Below are 23,266 nucleotides of genomic sequence, written 5' to 3' on the forward strand. Positions count from 1 at the left end.
AAATCGTTAGTTGTAACTTGTGGAACGTTGGTAATAATTTTGAAAATGTATTCTTTTAATAAATGGTTCTCAGTCTGTGATAACCAGTCCCAAATTACCGACAAGAGACACTCATCAATACTTGACCAAATACCAGTAATGACTAATTCATTAACTAAGTAATTCATTTCTTGATTCAATATATCATCTTGGTTCAAATTGATAGAGAAATATAACACAAAAAACAACACTTTGCTCCATTAAATCCACACTTAAAGTGTAAGTCAACCACCATTTACACTCATCCTATACTAATCAAATATAATATAATCCAACTTTATTCTCTCCACATTCTACTACTCACACTAGGAGTAATTTACAGCAATCAATTAATGCATCAACATGCAGGTTTTTTGGTCAGAGGGAGAACTTGCAAACTCCATACAAACAGAACCTGAGGTCAGGATTGAACTTGGGTCAATGCATAGTAAGGCAGCAGCTGTGCAAACTGTGTTGCTGTGCTCTCATTGATTTTATTGCTGTTGATTTGCTGCTACAGGACCCTGATGTAAGATGCCAGCCAGGTTTTAGCCTGGCTCAGTACAATTGGACCCCAGAAATTAAAATATCTACAAGGGAAAGGGGTGGAATACCATCATTAAAATAAATATCGTTTTTTTCTTAATGACATATGTGTTATAAATGTAACAAGAATGTGTCTCCTATTGTCATCATATTGTTTCAAATGAACATATGAAGAATAAAATAATTGTTACGCTCTTCCAATGTCAATGCCAGGATGAGGATAAACCACAGTGGAGAATTTCTATAATATCCCTCAAGTTAATATGCCATACTATCCCCGTTAATATTCCATAATATCCCTCAAGTTAATATTCCATGTTGTCCCCCACATTAATATTTAATTTTATCCCAATGTTAATATTCCATATTATCCCCAAATTCCACTATATTTCAAGTTAATATTCCATAATTTTCTCCATATTCCATTTACTCCCCCGTTAATATTACATATTTTCCCTCAATATCCCATACTGTATTATTCCCCCATTTTCCATATTATCCCCGTTAAGTTTCCACATCATCCTCCCAACTTATTCCCCAAGACCAGTGTATTCCCAACTTATTCCCCCCAACTTATTCCCCAAGACCAGTCTTACAAATTTAATGAGCTCAATTGCAAAATTGGTACAGGGTTACAAAAGTTGTGTTCTACTTGGGTTTTTTTTCACAGAAAGAGCCTTGTTTCCACACAATCATTAATTAAAAAATAGATTGTTTCTCAAACATTTGATCGTGGCAGAGATGATCTACTCCACTGCATGTTAGGCAAGTTTGTTAATGGCTACGGTGCCCCGTGCCGAGCCAGGAAGGTGGAGTTATAGAGAGAGGTTGAGCCATGATCTAATTGACAGGAAAAATAGCCTCAAGGGATTAAACGCCCTGCGTCTTTTCCAATCAGTCTATCAGTCAAGTGGAGTGGATACAATCAGAGCCGAGGCTCATGAGCATCCCACAAATGAGCCAAACACTTGTTGGTAGTGTATTGCACGTCAAGAAGTAGTACTCAAAAAACATTTCAAGAAACTATAGGTCCTGACTGCTGCCAAGTTCAATGATCTGAACACTTCTGTCTGTCTATCTAAAAGCGGGCAATGCTGCCAACCCCAGCATCAGCTGAATATAAAGTGACTCTGGAACGGCCCATCTCAAACAAAATATAACCTCCCCCGTCATTCTGTCCTGGCTTACAATAATAGGCATCAATCATAATCAATCAGCATAATGGTATTTGCATGGACCTGATTGACCCAAGAGGTCAATATTTAGAAGTAGAAACTGCAGGTGTTATGTAGTTTACCAAAGATAGACACAAAGTGTTGGGGTAACTTAGCAGGTCCGGCAGCATCCCTGGAGGAAAAGGATGGGTGAAGTTTCCTTTATGATAAAATAATGTCTCCATCAGGGTGGAGATGTTATCAGCAGTGGAAAACTTTGGACAGCTCAGTGATATCAAAGTAGCATCGATAAATTGTCAGTCATCTGGGGTTGGTCTTGTTCTTTTCGTGCCTCCAGCTCTTCACCTCCCCTGGTGGATTCTACACATTTATTAATAATATACTAAAACTGTAATTAATGGTGTCTTTAGATTGGAAATAATCCTGCTATTCTGCATGTGTCACGATGAAACGATGATGATGACAAACTTAAACCTGTCTCTTGTACTCATTTCTCACTCCTCATTTTACAAATTTCTTCATTATTGGGTCTATGTTACGAGCATAATATTTAACTTCACCCAGTGATTTATTCAGGTTGCAAAAATCCACTCCATCAGCGCCATAACCATCAACATATGGCACATATGCTCTAAATAACCCCGTGAAATAAACTTTCCCTAATCTTGATCCTTATTGCACCTTGATTCCATCTCTGCATTTCCACAGTAAGGAGTTGTGCTCCCAATCTATGCTTGGTTTCAAAATTAATTTCATTCACTCCCTCAGTGAGCACCTAGGTAATTACATTGTAGTTTTATTGCAGAATACAATTAAAATACAATTACCTAGATCATTTCTGTCTAAGACTCACTTCGTGATGGTTAAAAAATAATTAGCTACGAACAATAAAACATCCATTCATGCTGTCATTTTCAAATAAGTGAAGTGGAGTTTATTTAGTGCAAGGTGGTTTTGGAGAGATTTTTCTTTTCTCATTTAATGGAAAAAGTACAGGTATAAATCATCCTGCAAATATTACAGTATCTACATAATCAACTTCTTAAATGGATGTTACTTCCAAAACAATTAAATGGGCTTTTTCAATTATTTACGTGTAAATCATAGAGCTTCCTACTTTTAATTTGTGCCAGAAATTAGTCCTTTTAATTCCATTGTGTTTAAATGAAAATCTAAAACATTGTGTCAATGTAAACAGAGGCCATCTGTATCTAAGGGAATGATGGGTGCATTGGGTGTAAGAAGCCCCAACAAGTATAACAATGGGGTGGGAGATTGCAACCTTCACGTGGTCTGCCCTGTTTTGTCGAATGCAATCAACCTGGCATGCACAATCAAATAGAACAAGTTGTCCTATAACTTTAGACTGTGCATGCCATAGACACGAAGAAGAAGTGTAACAATAGTGTGTAACAGTGACTACAACTGCTATATATCGACGAGACCAGCTCAGGCTCAGCGATCATTTCGCTGAACACCTCCGATCGGTCTGCCTAAACCTACCTGATCTCCCGAATGCTCAACACTTTAACTTCCCCTCCCATTCCTACACTGACCTTTCTGTCCTGTGCCCCCTCCATTGTCAGAGTGAGTCCCAGGGCAAATTGGAGGAACAGCACCTCATATATTGCTTGGGTAGCTTGCAACCCAGTGGTATGAACATTGACTTCTCTATCTTCAAGTAGCCCATACTTTCCCCCTCTCTCCATCCCATCCCCCTTTCCAGTTCTCCTCTCAGTCTTACTGTCTCTGACTACATTTTATCTCTGTACCACCCACTCCCCTGACATCAGTCTGAAGAAGGGTCTTGACCCGAAACATCACCCATTTCTTCTCTCCAGAGATGCGGCCTGTCCCGCTGAGTTACTCCAGCATTTTCTGCCTACCTTCGACTACAACAAATGTCAGTCCACACTGGTGGAGCTGCGAGAGTCCCGGGTTCAATCCTTACCTCAGGTGCTGTGTGCATGGAGTTTGTGCATTCTCCCTGTGACCATGTGGGCTTCCTCCAGGTGCTCCGGTTTCCTCCCACATTCCATAGAAGTGCTGGTTTGCAGGTTAATTGGCCCTTTGTAAATTGCCCGTTGTGTGCATTGAGATAACTAGTGTGAGCGGGTGGGCAATGGTTGGCGTGGACTTAGTGGGCCAAAGGGCCGGTTTCTACGCTGAATTTCGAAAACAAAAACAAAACTTAAATAACACTGTCAATAACTATGATACATATTGGCTCTTTAGATATAGATATGCCATTTATTGTCACTATACATGTACAATGAGATTAAAAGCAGCTCGTACTCAGTGCATACATATAATTTAGTACACAAAACAAGAAACAGAAAAGAAAAACAAAAGGGAGAGGGGGGGGGATAGGTGCACAATTCTGCGGCGCTATATACATATCTATAAAGGCAAAATGGTGAAGGATGAATAGGTAGTATTCTTAGGCAGATGTTTAAAGATTATATTAAATATTAAAAATGTTTTTAAAAAATATTTAAAATTACAGTTACAATACACATTACAGTTCCAAATTTCAGTACGTGGATATAATAGATGGAATTCCGGGTGTTGGGCTGTGAAGTCAGTGCATGTGTGAATTAAGAGTAGTTATGACTTTCGGAAAACAACTATTCCTGAGTCTATTTGCCTTGGATTTGATGCACCTATAGCGCCTTCCAGAGGGCAGCAGGTCGAACAGTCCAAACGCAGGATGGGAGCTGTCCCTGATGATATTCTTTGCCCTGCTAAGGCAGCAGGAGGTGTAAATATCCATCAGGGAGGGGAGAGGGCAACCAATGATCTTCTGTGTTTAAGAGGGAACTGTGCTGTCCTAGTTACCCTCTGAAGCCTCTCCCTGTCTGCCATGGTGCAGCTGCCGTATGTCAGTATGTCAGCAGGCTCTCGATGGACGAGCGGTAGAAGGTCAGCAGCAGGTTAGAGTCCAGGTTGTGCTTCCTGAGAACCCTCAGGAAGTGCAGCCGCTGCTGAGCCTTCTTGATGACCGTTGTCGTGTTGTCTGTCCAGGAGATTGGCTCTTTAATAGTCCTGGGACACAATATGTTAACAAAACATAAATGGCAATCATCCTTGCCTGAATTGGTTACTCACTCACTCCGCATCCCTAAAAGCAATGATTATTTGGAAACAATTATTGAGTCTCGTCAATTGGTTTAGTTAGTTTAGTTTAGTTTAGTTTAGTTTAGTTTAGTTTAGTTTAGTTTAGTTTAGTTTAGTTTAGTTTAGAGATACAGTGTGGAAACAAGCCCCCTGGCTAGCATGCAAACAAAATTACTTCCAGGCAGCAGGAATAAAAAAGTAGTTAAACCTTACCATAGATTAGATAAAACAGTGACATAGCACCGATGGCAACATGGTTTTTTTTTATTCCAATTCAGTTTATAAAACTATACAGTCAAATAATGCAACTCTGTACTCATGCACTGCTTGCCCTGATCCTGTAATAATTATCTATTAAACAAAATAGCAAGATTTCAACCCAACGGGCCAACTAGTCTCAGCCAAACTAATCAACTCTAAGTGGGAATTATCCAAAACAACTCACTATGCTTAATGTTGTCGTATACTGAATTGCATTTAGAAACAGAAATCTGGTCATTTCCCATAGAGCGACATTGCATACTGTTGCGGAATATATAACTGGCTGTCTTCACTTCACCATCTGCTCAAATATCAAGGCATACCACAATTTGGCCAGATGCATACCATGTAGATTTTCACACATTTTCTTTAAGTGACAAAATCTTTGCACCTTTTATTAAATTTCCTTTTGACCAAATGAATGTGATTAGTTCCGGAGATATATATATTCCAAAGTTAAATGGTTACAAATTCACTTCAAGAATCCATAATTATCAATGATATGATTCAGAACAGCGTGAAGTTATAAATACCATCTCATTATACTTTGGATAGCTGTGTGTCACTCTTAGGAAATTGGGTAAGTATAGTGCAATGTGCATTTTGATCCCTCGTTAATCCCTTTGTTGGACGCTTGTTAAAATCAATACCAAAGAAGATCATGACAAAAAGGACATTAATTAACTTGAAGGTTGAACATATAATTGTCAAGTTAATTGCAATAGCATACAGGGACTCTTTGGCTAATGAATGACCTGATATGAAAAACCAACTTCTCCCATACATTTCTAAGGCATCATTCAAGCTAGTAGTAATAACGATAACAAAATGTTTATGGTATTCATTAATGATAGAATATTGTATATACAGCCACCTCATATTTGATGCAGCAGTTATGTTCTTGAAAAGTAGTGTTTATCTCAAAAGCAGGTAAATTAAACATATTCAGTACTTTCTCAGGCATCACAGTTGCTGCCAGGCATAAATTTGAGCGCATTATTTCATAAGTACAAGAGCATAAATGAGGATGGTTTAGATTAGTTTAGTTTAGTTCATTGCCACATTTACTGAGGTACAGTGAAAAGCTACTTGTTGTATGCACACCAGTAAGCGGAAAGACGTTACATGATTACATCGCCGTACACAGTGAACATTTATATGATAAAGGGAATAACATATAGTGCAAGATAAAATCCAGTAAAGTCTGATTAAACTTAGTCTGAGAATCTTCAATGATGTAGATAGTGGCTCAGGACTGCTCTCTCGTTGTTGGTAGGATGGTTCAGATGCCTGATAACATCTGGGAAGAAACTGTCTCTGAATCTGGAGGTGCACTTTTTCACACTTCTGTATCGCAAATTGATGGGAGAGGGGAGAAGAGGAATCTCACCTTTGATTATTCTAATGGAGCGTTTGGTATTATTTAAGCAAGAAAATGATTTTAAAAATGCACAAATCAACCATACGTGGAACGCTAGGTGGCTGTAATTCATTTGTTTAATTATGGGTAGCATTAAGGTGTGTATTTAATGAAATTAAAGAATTATAGCAAAACCTCGTAGAATGAGAAATATAGGTTACTATAGAAAATGGACAATTCAGAATTCTGGCAAATTCAACAAGAGATGCCGCCTTTCTGAGGCTGCACTTTATGTGGACGCTTTTGATGTTTAGTTTAGTTTAGTTTAGAGATGATGTGCGGAAACAGGCCCTTTGGCCCGCTGAGTCCACACCGTCCAGTGATCCCCGCACATTAACACAAACCTTCTCATATCAGGGACAATTTACACTTGTACCAAGTATACTAACCCAAGCCAGTTAACCTACTAACCTGTACATCTTTGGAGTGTGGGAGGAAACCGAAGATCTCGGAGAAAACCCACGCGGTCACTGGGAGAATGTACAAACTCTGCACAGTCGGGATCGAACCCGGTTCTCTTGCGCTGCAAGCACTGTAATGCAGCAACTCTATCGCTGCGCCACCGTGCCGCCCTGGGCAAGGCTGTGCCCATGATGGACCGGGCTGCGTCCATCTTTCTCCGTAGTATTAGGGTGTGTATTTAATGAAATGAAAGAATTATAGCAAAACTTTGTAGAATGAGAAATATAGGTTACTGTAGAAAATGGACAATTCCAACTTCCATCTGGCACTCCAATACACCTGGACCATTTCCGACACTTCCCTACCATTCCTTGACCTCACCATCTCCATTGCAGGGGACAGACTTCTGACCGACATACACTACAAACCAACTGACTCACATGGCTATCTGGATTACATGTCTTCCCACCCTGCCCCCTGTAAAGACTCCATCCCCTACTCCCAATTCCTCGACCTACGCTGCATCTGTTCCCAGGATGAGACATTCCATACCAGGGCATCGGAAATGTCCTCGTTCTTCAGGGAACGGGGATTCCCCTCCGCCACCATAGATGAGGCTCGCACCAGGGGCTCATCCATACCCCGCAACACTGCTCTCTCTCCCCATCCCCGCACTCGCAACAAGGGCAGAGTCCCGCTGGTCCTCACCTTTCACCCCACCAGCCGACAAATACAACACATAATCCTCCACCATTTCCGCCACCTCCAACGTGACCCCACCATTCGCCACATCTTCCCATCTCCCCCCATGTCTGCCTTCCGCAAAGACCGCTCCCGCCGCAACTTCCCTTCCCTCCCGTACCACCCCCTCCCCGGGCACTTTCCGTTGCAACCGCAAGAAATGCAACACCTGTCCCTTCACCTCCCCCCTCGACTCCATTCAAGGTCCCAAGCAGTCGTTCCAGGTGCGACAAAGGTTCACCTGTATCTCCTCCAACCTCATCTACTGCATCCGCTGCTCTAGATGTCAGCTGATTTACATCGGGGAGATTAAGTGGCGGTTGGGCGATCGTTTCGCTGAACACCTCCGCTCAGTCCGCAATAACCTACCTGAACTCCCGGTGGCTCAGCACTTCAACTACCCCTCCCATTCCCAATCCGACCTCTCTGTCCTGGGTCTCCTCCATTGCCAGAGTGAGCAACACCGGAAATTGGAGGAACAGCACCTCATATTCCGCCTGGGCAGCTTGCACCCTCATGACATGAACGTTGAATTCTCCCAATTTTGCTAGCCCTTGTTGTCTCCTCCCCTTCCTTAACCCTCGAGCTGTCTCCTCCCATCCCCCCACCCTCGGGCTCCTCCTCCTCCCTTTTTCCTTCCTTCTCCCCCCCACCCCCCATCAGTCTGAAGAAGGGTTTCGGCCCGAAACAACGCCTATTTTCTTCGCTCCATAGATGCTGCTGCACCCGCTGAGTTTCTCCAGCAATTTTGTGTACAGTTCTCCGTAGCTTTCTGCTTTTTTCTGCAGCACCTTATATGAAGGTTCTATTTGTGGTGAAAGGAGGGGAGCTTTCCTATTTCAAACTAATCAAGGGAATTTTTTTTGAAAAATAATTCCAAAATGACACCGAAAATGTGCTGATAAATTCTGTGGTAATCTTTCTCGTATCATTTGTGCTCTGTTCAATGGGAATTTACAGCACTTGTCATTCAAAAGTCTGTTTACACTTCATACTCGTGGCATGAAATTGAAATTCAACAGATTAGTTTTAATGAAATGCTGAACATCATCACATGGATGTAAGAAAGCCTTGTGGCTTGGACTGTAAGCATTGAATTAGGGGACATTATTAAATCACAACCTCGTGTGAGATAAGAGATTAAAGGATATTCCTTCTTAAGCAGCATCCTACAATTTTGTGTACCTTCGATCTTCCAGCATCTGTAGTTCCTTCTTGAACACTTTGTCTACTCCACTGCGATATCTCCTCAAGGTATGCCTACTTTGAAGAAGTTCTCTCCGGAGACAGTTTCACAACCTCCTCTCTGAAGAAGGATTTCGGCCCGAAACGTTGCCTATTTTCTTCGCTCCATAGATGCTGCTGCACCCGCTGAGTTTCTCCAGCAATTTTGTGTACCTCCTACCATCCATCCTCTGCCACCCGATGTTTAATATATGGAAAGGTTCCCAGCTTCTCGTGGGAGCCTAGTGGTTCCCACATCGGAGCTTCCCCCATGGTATAAAACCTGAGATTGAGAGAACTATTTGCTTGTTTTCCCCAAAGAACTTGAGTCATTGTCATTACTCCTATTTCTTGACCTGAATAATGTGTCAATTCTTGATTCACTGCAGCAGAATTCTGTGTCTTTTTTATTCCATAATCCATTGGACCACCTTCTGGATTGCACTGTTTAAATGTAAATATATAAAGGTGACACATATATGTAATGCATGCTGCTGCTGCTGCTGCTTGCTTCTTCTTCTTCTTCTTCTTCTTCTTCTTCTTCTTCTTCTTCTTCTTCTTCTTCTTCTTCTTCTTCTTCTTCTTCTTCTTCTTCTTCTTCATGGCGGGCAGAGTCTAAAGTTGTAGGACAACTTGTTCTATTTGATCTTATTTGATTGTGCACGTCAGGTTGATTGCATTCATTGAAACAGGGCAGACCATGTGAAGATTGCAATCTCCCACCCCTAATGCATGCAAGCAAATGTGTTAGTTGTTGTTACAATAAGAAAGTTTGAGGAATTTTACTTATGAGGAGAGATTGCAGAGAATTTTAGTGATGAGGAGAAATTGAGCTTTTCTTTCCCAAACCCAAGGGAGTTGGTGATTTTATATATATATATGTATATATATATATATTATAGATATATACTAAATGTAAGATCTTGATCACTTCCTGTTTTTCTGGATCATGATTTTTGAAAAAACGCTGTCACTTACGGCTGTGATTTTTGGCCATCTTATCCAGAGTTGCCCTCCGCTGCACAGAAAAAGAGGATTTTTCCCATCGATGAAAAACAAAAGAGTTATTAATGTTTAAAAAATGTTGACATTCTCTCTGCTGCCCCTGCTGGTGGGATGGGGGAGGGACTATAAAACTAGCAAATGTTGCGCCTCTCTCAGTCTCTGCAAGATGGAGGAAGCAAGAGGGTCATGTCTCTCTGAGCTGTGAATAACACTGAACACATATCTACTCAACTGTGAGTGCCCTCAATGTGGTTTGAAAATGAGGTTGCTTTGAAATGCTGCACTACAAATGGTTGTTGGCGGTGGTGACTTCTTTGAAATGCTGCACTGCAAATGATTGTTGATGGTGGTGACTGCTTTGAAATGCTGCACTGTAAATGGTTGTTGGTGGTGGTGACTGCTTTGAAATGCTGCACTGCAAATGGTTGTTGGTAGTGGTGACTGCTTTTAAATTCTGCACTGCAAATGGTTGTTGGTGGTGGAAACTGCACAACTTCCTATTTGCACTGTATATTGATTTTAGATAAAACGCTACCACATACGGCTGTAATTTTTGGCCATCTTACTAAGTCCCCGTCCATGCATCAGGTGCAGAGGAATCTTCACATGAATGAAAAATAAAAGTGTTATTAGTGTTTAAAAAATGTTGAGAACCTCTCTCCTGTCAATCACGCCATGAAAGCCACGCCCCTTTCAGTGGGAGGGGGGAGGGATTATAAAACCCAGAAGTGTGGATGTGGTTCAGTCTCTGCATAATGAGGGGGGAGAGGTCATGAATCTGTCTGAGCTGTGGATCAACTGAACACATTGAATATCTACTGAACTGAGTGTGGTGTTTATGTGGTGTTTTGTGTGGTTTTATGGTGGTTTCACCCTGTTTCAAATGTTATGAAACTGCATTTGAATGTGGAGGCCTTGCACCCTGCATGAAATAGTATGAAACTGCATTTGAATTCGATGGCCTTGCACCCTGCATGAAATGGTATGAAACTGCACTTGAATTTGGTGGCCTTACACCCTGCTTGAAGTAGTAAGAAACTTCACTTGAATTTGGTGGCCTTGCACCCTGCTTGAAGTGGTATGAAACTGCAATTGAATTTGGTGGCCTTGCACTCTGCTTGAAGTGGTAAGAAACTGCACTTGAATTTGGTGGCCTTGCACCCTGCTTGAAATGGTAGGAAACTGCACTTGAATTTGGTGTCCTTGCACCATGCTTGAAATGGAATTTCAAGCATGGCGGCCCGTGTTACCACCTGAAGGCGGGAGTGGTCCTCAGTGGAGGTTTCTCTATAAGGGAGTCCTCCGCCTTTACATCGGGACCTGGGGTGGAGAGTGCCACCACATGGTTGTGGCCTGTAACAGGTACTTGAGCCAGTTCACGGACTCACCAGCCACCTGTCACTTCTGCGGCGAGGAAGAGACCGTGTACCATTTGTACATGCAGTGTGTGAGGCTGCAGCCCCTGTTCGACTATCTGAAGAAGTTTTTTCTTAAGTTTTGGCTACATTTTAGCCCCACACTCCTGATATTTGGGCACCCGGTGCAGAAGGGGGAAGGTCGGGAGGGGGGGGATCTCCCTGTCCTTCTGCTCCTGGGCCTGGCCATGATGACCATTCGCGGGTCCAGGCAGTGGGTAGTCGACGGCCGCACCAGGGTTGACTACCTGCCCCATTTCCGGGGCTACATCCATGCCTGCATGTCCCTGGAAAGGGAACACGCGGTGTCCACGGGGACTTTGGAGGACTGTGAATGCTGGTCGCTGGTCCGTTGATAAATTTGGCGTTATATTAATTTGATGATTGTTTGTGTGTAAAACTGTCAACATAGGCAGTCTTTGATTGTGCTAATTTGTATGTTTATTTTTATTTTTTTTGAATCAAAGTATTTGTATTATAAAAAAAATTAAAAAATAAATAAATAAATGAGATTTAAAAAAAGTATTATTTGAAGGAATGTTCTCCAGGTCTGCCATTGTGGTGCAGGCTAGATCTCTGTCATCTGGGCAGTCTGTGGGCAGAAAAAGAATGACTGAGGAGCAGTTTCTTTGGTCTGTATTTTCTGTAGACCAACACTCAGGTTTGATCCTGATATAGATGCTGTCTGTACTGAGTGTGTGACATTCTCCACATTGTATCTCTAAACTAAACTAAACGCATGGAAGAGGTGCTGGATAGAGCAAAGATGGAAATGAACAGCAGCTACAGTACAATATAGTTATGAGTCATGGAATCATGAGGCCACAATGACACAATGAAGTAACTCAGCAGGTCAGGCAACATCTCTGGAAGACACGGACAAGGGACCCTTCTTCGGATTGAATTCTGAAGGGTCCCAATCCAAAACTTCACCAATCCATATCTCCTGAGATGCTTCCTGATATGCAGGCTGTAGCAAGTAATCTACCGCGTGAGTTGACCGCAACGTGTACAGAGAAATTCTGTTCATATCAAAAACATCCTCAAATTTCATATTGAAATTGTGCAGATCCAGAACAATTCTGTGAGTGTAGGATGATTATTCTATTAACGACCCCATAGGAGAAGGGGCTGGAAACTGGAGGTATCCCGAGCTAATTCTGCTAACACCATCATATGTTGCAACAAGTGATGGGTCTCACTGATTGTCGTCGGAGGCTTGAGTCCTTTTCATGACGGATGATGACAACGATGTCAACATTTGAAACATGGCAAATGGACACGAAAGAAGATTCTATTAACGAGTATTGGCTCTATAATTTATCACACACTGGCTAATCTGGTAGCCACACAGAAAGCCAAAAATGCTTAATTACCTGAAAGATTTGCATCATGTTGGTGCTAATAATGGGAGTCCTACTCTCTCTGCAATGACTGCCATTCATCACGTGTGCAGCTTTCAATTCTGATTAAGTCAGAAGCAGAGACAAATGTCAATCCGAACCCAAAACAACTGACATCCATAATGTTACGAATGCAATACTTTTCCAGAAAGCAAACAATACTATGGAAACATTAAAGAGAAGTTACAACACACAGGGGCAGCACAGTGGTGCAGTGGTATAGTTGTTGCTCTATAGTGCCCGGGATGCAGGTTGATGCAGACGACGGTGCTGTCTGTACGGAGTTTGCATATTCTCCCGTTGATCTTGTGGGTTTTTTCCAGATGCTCAGGTTTCCTCCCACATTCCGAATGTATGCACTTTTATTGGTTAATTGGCTTTTTTAATTTAATTTTTTATTTTATTAGAAGTAAGTACAATAATATGGTACCGTAGATACCTAGTATATATTGACATGTCACATTTCATGTCCAGCTTCTTATTTATTTATTTTTTTTAACAGTAAAAAGGAGACAGAAAGAGATTAGGAAAGAAATAAAGAGGTGTGTGATACTGGAAAGTGAGAAATAGGAAAGGAGAAAAGAAAGAAAATAGAGAGAAAAGAAGAAGAGGTAAAAAGCAGAAGAATGAAGGAGAGATAGCTATTTATTATTCTTGATCACCATTCATCCAATCCTGAAACAGATCATTTCTACGTTTGTATTGCACCATATGCTTGCAAGAAGTCGACAAATGGAGACCAAATCCTTAAGAATTGGTCGACTTTGTCTGTTAGGAGGAATCGCATTTCTTCAAGGTGTAAGGTTTCTGACATGTTTGAAATCCATGTTAGTTGGCTTCTATAAAGGATAGAACTACTATTTGAGTGATTGCTGGTCAGTGTGGACATGGTGAGCTGAAGGCCCTGTCTCCACACAGTAATTTTAAACTAAACCAAACACATAGAAGAGGATCGGCACAGAGCAGAGATGGGAATGGGCAGCAGCTACAGTACAATAGGGTCATAGAGAATAATGGTGTCATACAGCATGGAAACAGAGCCAACTATGCCGACTGAGGTATCCTTTGCCACTAGTCTCATCTGCCTGTGTTTGGCCCATATCTTCTAAACCTTTCCTATTACAAGTGGAACTAGTGCAAATCAGCATGATTACATGAACAAGGTGCAGGTCAATGGACAGTCAGTAGAGGCATGTTCTGATACAAAAGCAGATCATCCATTGATAGAGAGCGGCATCTCTACACCAACTCTAGTTCAGCCACAAAACTTTGATAAAGAGGTTCGTAAATCTTAAATAATTTTCCAGTGAAGAACAAAGGATATAACAATAGTCTGTTGTAAAAACCAGTCATTAGAGTGAGGACACAGGGAACTGCAGTTGCTAGAATCCTGAGCAAAAACAAAAGTGCAGGAGGAACTCAACAGGTCAAGCAGTATCTGTAATGGATTTGCAACATTTTGGGTTAGGATCCTTTTTCAGACTAATGATGGAGGTAGACAAATATGCAAACTAATTGACATTATAAGTAAAATTTGATTAATAAAACAAAAGATATGTTTACTACTTATTAAGATATATGCTTGGAGATGCTATAAAATGAGTGTAAATATATTTCTCAGGGTACATATACCAATGGATATAAGGTGCATATCCAGATTAAGTTTAATGCCAAGCTAATATCTGTGAAAAAGTTAAGTAGAAGAAGATGTAAGCAAACAAGGAAAGATTGAAGTCCTAGTGGAAATGACTCAAAGTAAATGGGCATCTTTAAACATGATTGCCTTGTGACAAGATGAATAAATGTGTAATGAATGCAAATTAATCATCTGTCAGATGGTTGATGATGACTAATATCCATTTATCATATTAATTTCAAAAATATATTTGAAGACTTGGCAGCGAACATGTTCCTCACAAAGTTAGACACAATATTTATACACTCAGCTCTGGCGGCACTATAGCGCAGCGGTGAAGTTGCTGCCTTACAGCACCAAAGACCCAGGTTCGATGCTGGATATGGGTGCTGTCTGTGAGGAGTTTGCATATTCTCCCTGTGACCGTGTAGGTTTTCTCCGGGTGCTCTGCTTTCCTTCCACTCTCCAAAGCCATACACGTTTGTAGGTGAATTGGCTTCTGTCAATTGTAAAATTCTCCCCAGTGTGTAGGATAACACTAGTGTATGAGGTGTTCAGTGGTCTGCGCAGAATCGGTGGGCCAAAGACCCGTTTCCACACTGTATTTCTAAAGTCTAAAAGTAAAAAAAGTCAGCTAAATGTAGAAGATAATCAACTTTACTTCACGGGAAAAGGAACCGAGTAGCTGTTTACTTGCTTAAACACAGAAGGAATGGGTAACATTTTGGGTCGAGACCCTTGTTCAGACTGAACTTGTTTACTTGCTTTCAGACTGTTTACTAGCTTTGCTGCTGCGAAAAGACTCAACTTAATAGTCAACACTATTTCTTAAGCACAAACATCTTCCAACTTAATCTGGGGCTGGCTTGACCTTGCACTAAACGTTATATCCTTATTATGTATCCATACAATGTAAATGGTTTGATTGTATTCATGTAGTGTCTTTCTGCTGACTGGATAGCACACAACAACATCTTTTCACTCTACCTCGGTACACCTGACAATAAACTAATTCAACTAAACATAAGTTTTGATACTGCTCGAGGTATGTCATCACTGAAGATTTTCCATTGACAATGGACAGGATCCCAGAAAGCCTTGGCTATTATCTATGTTACCATGGTAACCTTCCCACTACCATTACAAACAAGGAAGACAAACTTTGCATTTAAGTAAAAGTTCTCAAATGTTTACATTTTCAAAATGTGAAATAGTGAAATGATGGTAAATGTGCTTTGCTTTGACTAGATTTCTTTTTCCTCTGGGATTGAAGGTCGGTGCCAATGCTTTAATGATATTAAAAAAAAACAAAATCAAAGCTGTTGTAAATTTTCTTGTACCACAGAACAAAAATCCGTTTGGGCTATGGTTCAGTATTACATTTTAACATATTTATGCCAGCTGCACGAAAGGAATTAAAACTGCAGACAGATTAAGGAACAAAATCGAGCATGACTTGCAATTAGATTGCAAATCCTTATTTGTAGCATGACATGACGGTACAGTGGCACAGTGGTAAAGTTGCTGCCTTACAGCGCTAGAGACCCGGGTTCGATCCTGAATGCTGTCTGTGTGGAGTTTGCACGTTCTACCTGCGACCGCGTGGGTTTCTCCAGCCATACTCCAAAGATGTACAGGTTTGTAGGCTGATTGACTTTGTTAAATTGTAAATTGTCACTAGTGTGTAAGATAGTGTCATTGTATGGGGCAATTGCTGCTCAGTGCGGACTCAGTGGGCCTAAACTAAAGGCAAGAACATGAAGCCATAAACTATACAAAGCATGTTGTTATCATTCATATCATGGATGATAGTCAAGAAAACTTGACTGCACGAATGGCACACAATTTATGTGAAAGTCAATGGAATAATATGCAGATTGAAGACGAAATCCTGAGCATATTTTTATTTGAGAGTGAAGAAGCTTCAACAGTTTCTATTTGTGAGATCTTTTTAACTGAGTTACAAATTAAAAAAAAAACATTAACATCTCTGTGCTCAATTGTTAAATGATTCAACTATCCATGTGCTTTTATTATCACATGTACAAACACACAGTGAAATTATTTTCTTACGCCCAGTCCAAAGAGTATTGTCATGTTAATATTGTCCAAATTAAAGGTACCACAAAATGGAGGATACCTGCATACCTAAGTCAGAATTGCTTATGCTTTGTCAGTGGAAATTTGCAGGCTGTGGATGAGCATCAGATTGTTATGTAGGGATGAAAGACCCAGGTGTTCTTCTTATTTCCCCTTAATTGATAAAGTGTTTAAAAACTCGGCAAACAAACTTAAATTCATTAATGTGATTGGATTACTGCAAACTAATTGTAAATAGTGTAAATAATGTTGCGAGACAGTTACCTTACTGTTTATTGATTGGCTAAAGTGTGAAGCCCTGGTTGTTTTTTTTTTAATTCCAGAGTAAATGTTGCATTATTCAGTTAAGTTATCTTCCTTCCAGAAGCTTCTCCCTGAAACAATGTATGAGAGACTATGTTATTGCTTTGGGGAACTCTCAATATGTACTGATGTAATTAATATGTTTGATTGGATTGTAAAGAGATCACCCCTCTGTAGTTCGGCCCCTTAAAGTTTGTGGACCTATAAAAGGTGTCTCCATCTTAGATCGAATTCGATCTTCTGGAAGTACGCTTGAAACTGCATGAACTTTTGGAGTGTTTCTGCTTGCATGAGGCTGAAGGGCTTGGCCAGGCAGACACAAGGTTTAGGTATCGTATAGGGTAATTTGTTGTTCAATCCAAAAATAAAGATTAGTTGTTCCAGTGCTTGACTCGGTGGTTTTTGACTGAATTAGACTGGTGGGTAAGCTTGAGAAGAGTGTATTTACAGCCATACCTAAGCACATCCCCGAATAGCAAGTGCACAGAAATAGTTCACTGAGCCTGCATGCAAGAGGTGCTGTGTTGCAAAATCAGTGATATCACACTAGACAGCTTCCAGTGCAAAAATACGTGATTTTATAGTCCTAATGCTAATCTATTAAACAAAATGCAAATGCTGACCTTTCATTCAAACTAGCACACAAATATTCTAACGTGGGTGGTGACAACTAGTGGGTGATGATATTCCAATCGCTGTTACACAAATTACTGAGGTAGCACAACAAGGTACTCATCAGAAAGCAGTTCAGCAGCATGTTCTGAAATCTTGAGCCAATTCAGATAAATGCTCAAATATGGATGTGTCATTATTTCATAATAGGAGATATTAATTGAGGGCTTATTAAGAATGAGCCAAAAGGGCACATGGGAAAGCCATACCTAATGCCCTGAGAAGAATAGGGTGTAGCTGGTTGAGCTGATGCTTCTCAGAACCAGGTTTGATCCTGAGCTCAGGTGCTGTCTATTTGGAGTTTGCCCATTCTCTTCTTGACCACACTGGTTTCTTCCAGGTGCCTCCGGTTTCATCCCACATTCTAATGACATGTTAGTTTGTAGTTTAATTGGCGTCTGTAAATTGTCCTTAATGTGCGGAAGTGGATGAGAAAGTGGGATAACATCGAACTTGTGTGAGCAGGTGATTGATGGTCGTCGTAGGCTCGGTGTGCCAGAGGGCCAAAGGGCCTGTTTCCATGTTGTCTCTCCAAACTAAACCAATAATCCTAGATGAAATATTTTCCAAAACAGATTGGCTTCACAAATTAGATTAGTTTAGTTTAGAGGTTCAGTGAGGAAACAGGCCCATTGGCCCATTGAGTCCATGCTGTCCATCGATCATTCGGACACACTGGTGCTATGTTATCCCACTTTTGCATCTACTCCCTACATATTTGGGGCAATTTACAGAGAACAATTAACCTACAAACATGCACATCTTTGAGATGTGGGAGGGAACTGAAGCACTTGGTGGATACCCAAGCGGCCACAGGGAGAATTTGCAAACCACTCATAGACAGTGCCAAGGTCAGAATTGAACCCAGGAATCTTGCACTGTGAGGCAACAGCTCTATCAGCTGTGCTATTGTGCTGCCCTGAAAATGGTTGTCATATACTGGCCATATATTGAAAAAGATGCAGTTTCAAACATTCACACTATATCAATAATACAGAATGAACCACCAAGGACTTCATTCAATGTGAACGTTTATGATACAATCATTTTTCGGAGTCCTGTCAATATCTGTCAGAGAGACAGACACTTCTATTCTGATTCATACTCTATATAGCTGGATTGTAGCTCAAAATGGAGGACAATGGACGAATGCAGAATATAGACATAAGATTAGTCATCACAGTGTACCTGAAGAATAGGTGCTAAACAATGGACTTTTGCCCAGCTCTAATCTTTTGAATATTTTATGAAGAGCAATGGTGTGAGAGTTACATAGATTTTTCCATACAATACAGCCTCAAAAAGTGTAATTGAATGGACTGTACTGATACTTACAAAGCGATGAAAGGACTGGTTGTGCAAGGCAGTTTGACTCAAACAATGGGACCTCATACGGATAACTTTTTCTTTAACTATTATACAGTGCCACAATCCACACCAGGAATCACCCCAACCAAGTTATTGATATGCCACAGAACAAAGATGAATTTGAGTTTATTATAACCTAGCTTAGAGGAGTAACAGACAATCATATAAAAATATAGTTACAACACTTTTCATCCCATTTTGCCGACACCAACTCTCAATCTGAATAATTCATTAGTTCCATCCCTCTGGCCCTTCCTTCATGGCCTTGCAATTCTGCTCCTCTGTATATTTATCCAGTTTCATCTTGAAGACTATAACAAACCCTGTCTTCACTACATCTGCAGGCAGTGCATTCCAGATTCCACCCGCATGCTGCATTATAAAGACTTTCCTCATGTAATTCTCGAGTCTCTTTCCCTGTGGTTTGTCCTTGACACTTCCATCAGTGGGCATTGCTTCCCACTGTGGTGACCAGTTGGGTCTTCAGCAGTATTTTATAAATATTTAAAAATGACTACCCCACTTGTATACGTCATGTTTCTATTTGGTTTAGTTTGGTTTGGTTTGGTTTAGTTTAGTTTAGTTTTTTTTTAAGTTTTGTTTCAAGATATAAGGTACACCGATGCAGACCCACGGAGTCTGTGCCGACCAGCAATCACGTGTACTCTACTTCTATCCTACACACTCGGTAACAATTTACAAAGCAAACTAACCTACACATCTGCACGTCTTTGGAATGTGAGAGGAAACCGGAAAAAAAAAAACGGCCACGTGGCAAAAACCCACGTGGTCACAGGGAAAAAGTATAAACTCCGTACAGGCAGCACCTGTGGTCAGGATTGAACCCGGATCTCTCGCACTGTAAGGTAGAAATTCCATGCTGTGCCACTGTGCCGCCCCAATTAATAATAAAGCCCAGAATTTTGTATCCCTTACTTAATTTTCCAGCCTATTTTAATGAATTGTGTACACACTTTCCCAAATCTCTCTGCTCCTGCATCCTCTTTAGAACAGTATCTTTCATCTATACCACATCTCACCTTCTTCCAAACAAAATATAGCAATTCACATTTCTCCACCTCATACATAATCTAATATTTATCTGCCCATTCCATCAACCTATTGCAATCCTGCTCAAGTCATTCACTATCCTCTTTGCCAAGTTATGCGTTATCTGTAAATTTAGAAATTGTAGATTGCATTTCCAATATTATAAAAATAAATGGTCCTAACACTGATCCCTGGGAAATGCCATTATTAATTTTCCTCCAGTTTGATATTCATGATGTATTAAAATGTAACGTAGCCAGCTTTGTATCCATGCCATCAATGTCCATTCCATGCCATGTGCATTAACCCTCACTGATAAGCATGTTATGCAACACCGAATGAAAATGCTTTTGGAAGTCCATGTGTACCACATCAAATGTATTACCTTTGACTCCATTCATTGCCTCATGAAAACAATTTGGTTAAACATGATTTGTTTGCAATAAAATATAAGAAATAAGAAATAAGAAAGGGCAGCACAGTGGCACAGTGGTATAGTTTACATATTCTGTTGTGCTGCTGCAAGTAAAAATTTCATTGTTCTAACTGGGATATATATAATACCCTTGACTCATGACTATTTTGAATTACTACCTTCCAGTGGCAGGGATCCGGGTTCAATCCTGGCTATGGAAGCTGTCTGTACAGAGTTTGTACGTTCTCTCGTGACCATACTGGATGTACAGGTGCAGGTTTGCATACAGGTTTCCACCCACATTCCCAAGACGTGCAGATTTGCAGGTTAATTGCTTTCTGCATATTGTCCCTTGAGTACAGGATAAAATTAGTGTATATGTGATCTCTGGTGTGGACTCAGTGGGCCGAAAGGCCTATTTCCATGCAGCATTTCTAAGCTAAATTAAACTCATTACATTTTGCCTTTGGCCGAGATCGGACTTTTCAGAGACTTGGAAGTTGCAAATTAGCATCAGAATGTGGCAACTCTCTGTGTGTTTGTCCAGACAAGGATCCACTATACTCGTGCATCATCTGATTTGACTGGATAGCATGCAGAACAAGAATGTCAATGTATTGTGTATGAAGGAACTGCAGATGCTGGTTTGAACCAATAATAGACACAAAAAGGTGGAATAACTCAGCGGGTCAGACATCATCTCTGGAGAAAAGGAATTGGTGACGTTTCGGTTTGAGACCCTTCTTCAGACTGAATGTATTTGTGTATACATAACAAGAAATAAACCATTGAACCATTAAACACATATTGCCTTGCCTTAATTGACCCATTATCCTCTGGATTACTATTTTATTTCAAAGTCACGTGAGTGACTACGTGAAGAGCCCGCCAGTCCGCATGTGCGTCAATACGCGGAACGCAAGGGTCGCGAGTCGGAGCAGTTCGAAACTGCTGTGGCAGGTAAGTAATTTTATTTTCACCGGGCCCAGAGTAGCTGATGGAGGCGGCCGGACTTGGGCCGCCGTGGAGGCTCCATTAGGAGCTAGATTCAATATTGCGGATGCCGCCGTTGGAGCTCCGAATGGGAGCAGGCGGCCAAATTTGGAGGCCGCCGTGGAAGCTCCATAGGAGCTCGGTTTCGTTATTGTGGCTGCCGGCTTTGGAGCTCCAAACGGGAGTAGGTGGCCGGATTTTAGGCCACCGTGGAAGCTCCATTAGGAGTTGGGGCTGCCGGCGCGGCTAGGGAGCTTGCTGCTAAAAATAGCAGCAGACGGTAGTTTAAATATAGCCACAGCTAGGTTAACGATCAATGCTAAAGATAACAGCCGCTGGTGCTTTTGAAAATTAGCCGCGGCCAGGGCAGTGAACGCTAGGTAAGCTCAGCTGCCATTGCGCATAAAAAATGTTTTAAACATAGATGCTGCTGAGGCAGCATACACTGTAGACCAGCATATAGTGTGTGCTCTATTTACAGGGGCATTTCGATATACTACAGATAGTCATAAATCCGAAGAACTGATTAAGGCGGTTATAAATTGAGCTGGCAGTTTTTAATAGCGGTTGCTGTTTGGTCACGTTTTGACTATCGCAGCAGATAGGACATTTTTTATCATACACCATATGGTGTAGAAAAATTTGACTTGTCATTACGGCACAGAATGGGGCTCCTCTGGAGTGGGCGGCTGTTCGGAGGAACTCCATTGAGGCTCCAGAAAGGAGCTCCTGGCTGGGGAAGCCTTTTTTCTGCTCTATTAGTCACCTGTGGAGCAATACCTGGTGCAGGGTTGCGTCATGATAATTTCCGCTCAGCAGAGGGGACTGTTGGAGATCTTTCAAAAGAGACCCCAACCATGTGGATATTGACAAAGCAGTCGAATCTTTGATCTTATGCTTCTGTTTAATCATATGAACAAACTATGTTCCATATACCGAAGGCATTACAGACGTCCAGTAATTTGCCTGTGACAACAACTGGCAGGGTTTGCAGTATTTCTCCCCCTCTGTCTAGCGGACTTTCAGGAAGAGGTGACTCCGATTATAATGCTGGCTTATCTGAGTCATATGGGGGCCAGAGGCCTGAGGAAACAACACCTGGTGCAGGGTTGTGCTCTATTTCCTCCCTGAAATACTCCGTTGAGGCTCCAGAAGGGAGCAAGGACTCTGAGTCACTAGCAGGTGCAACCTGTCTGGTAAGTATAATAAATAATGATGATTTATACCGACAGAGCGCCGATGTGCACAGCTGGTCCCGATTCGGCTCCTAGAGGGAGCAGCTTGGCAACCCCGAGTCAGGGCAAAGTCAAAGCCAAGTCTGTGGGACAAGTCTTGTGGGATGATTTGGGTCAAGGGGATTCGGTCCCCACATCTATGGCAGATGTGATTGGCCGTTTGTCTCAATTGGAACATCTGATGAATCAGATGGTGGCACGAAAAATGCTCTGTGTTACGGAGGCATTTACAGGCAGTTTGAGTCATACGCCTGAGGCAGCTCTTGGTTCAGGGTTGCAATATTCCTCCTACTCGGATGAGATGAGTGTTGGAGATGGTGCCAAATAATATGCTCCATGTTACGGATTGGTCATTTGTCTCAATTGGAACATCTGATGAATCAGATGATGGCACGAAAAATGCTCCGTGGTACGGAGGCATTTACAGGCAGTTCAAGTCGTATGGTTCAGGATTGCTATATTCCTCCCACTCGGAAGAGTATTAGAGATGGTGTCACAAAAAAATATGCTCTGTCTTACGGAGGCATGCTCAGGAAGTTCGTGTCATACGCATGGGGCAACGCCTGGTTCAGGGTGCACTATTCCTCCCACTCTAAGGGAGTGTTCAGTGTCCAGTATGGAGCTGACTCCGAACATGACTCCGAACATGACTATGTGCCTGAATCCCATGCTTTAATGCATGATGTACGAGAGTCGCATAGGAAGAGCTGCCTGTTCTTGCCTCTAAATTTTGCTATTCCCTCGGGGACGGGCAAGCCACTACAAGA

This window comes from Leucoraja erinacea, chromosome 11 (assembly GCF_028641065.1).
Source record: "Leucoraja erinacea ecotype New England chromosome 11, Leri_hhj_1, whole genome shotgun sequence".
Lineage (NCBI taxonomy): Eukaryota > Metazoa > Chordata > Chondrichthyes > Rajiformes > Rajidae > Leucoraja > Leucoraja erinaceus.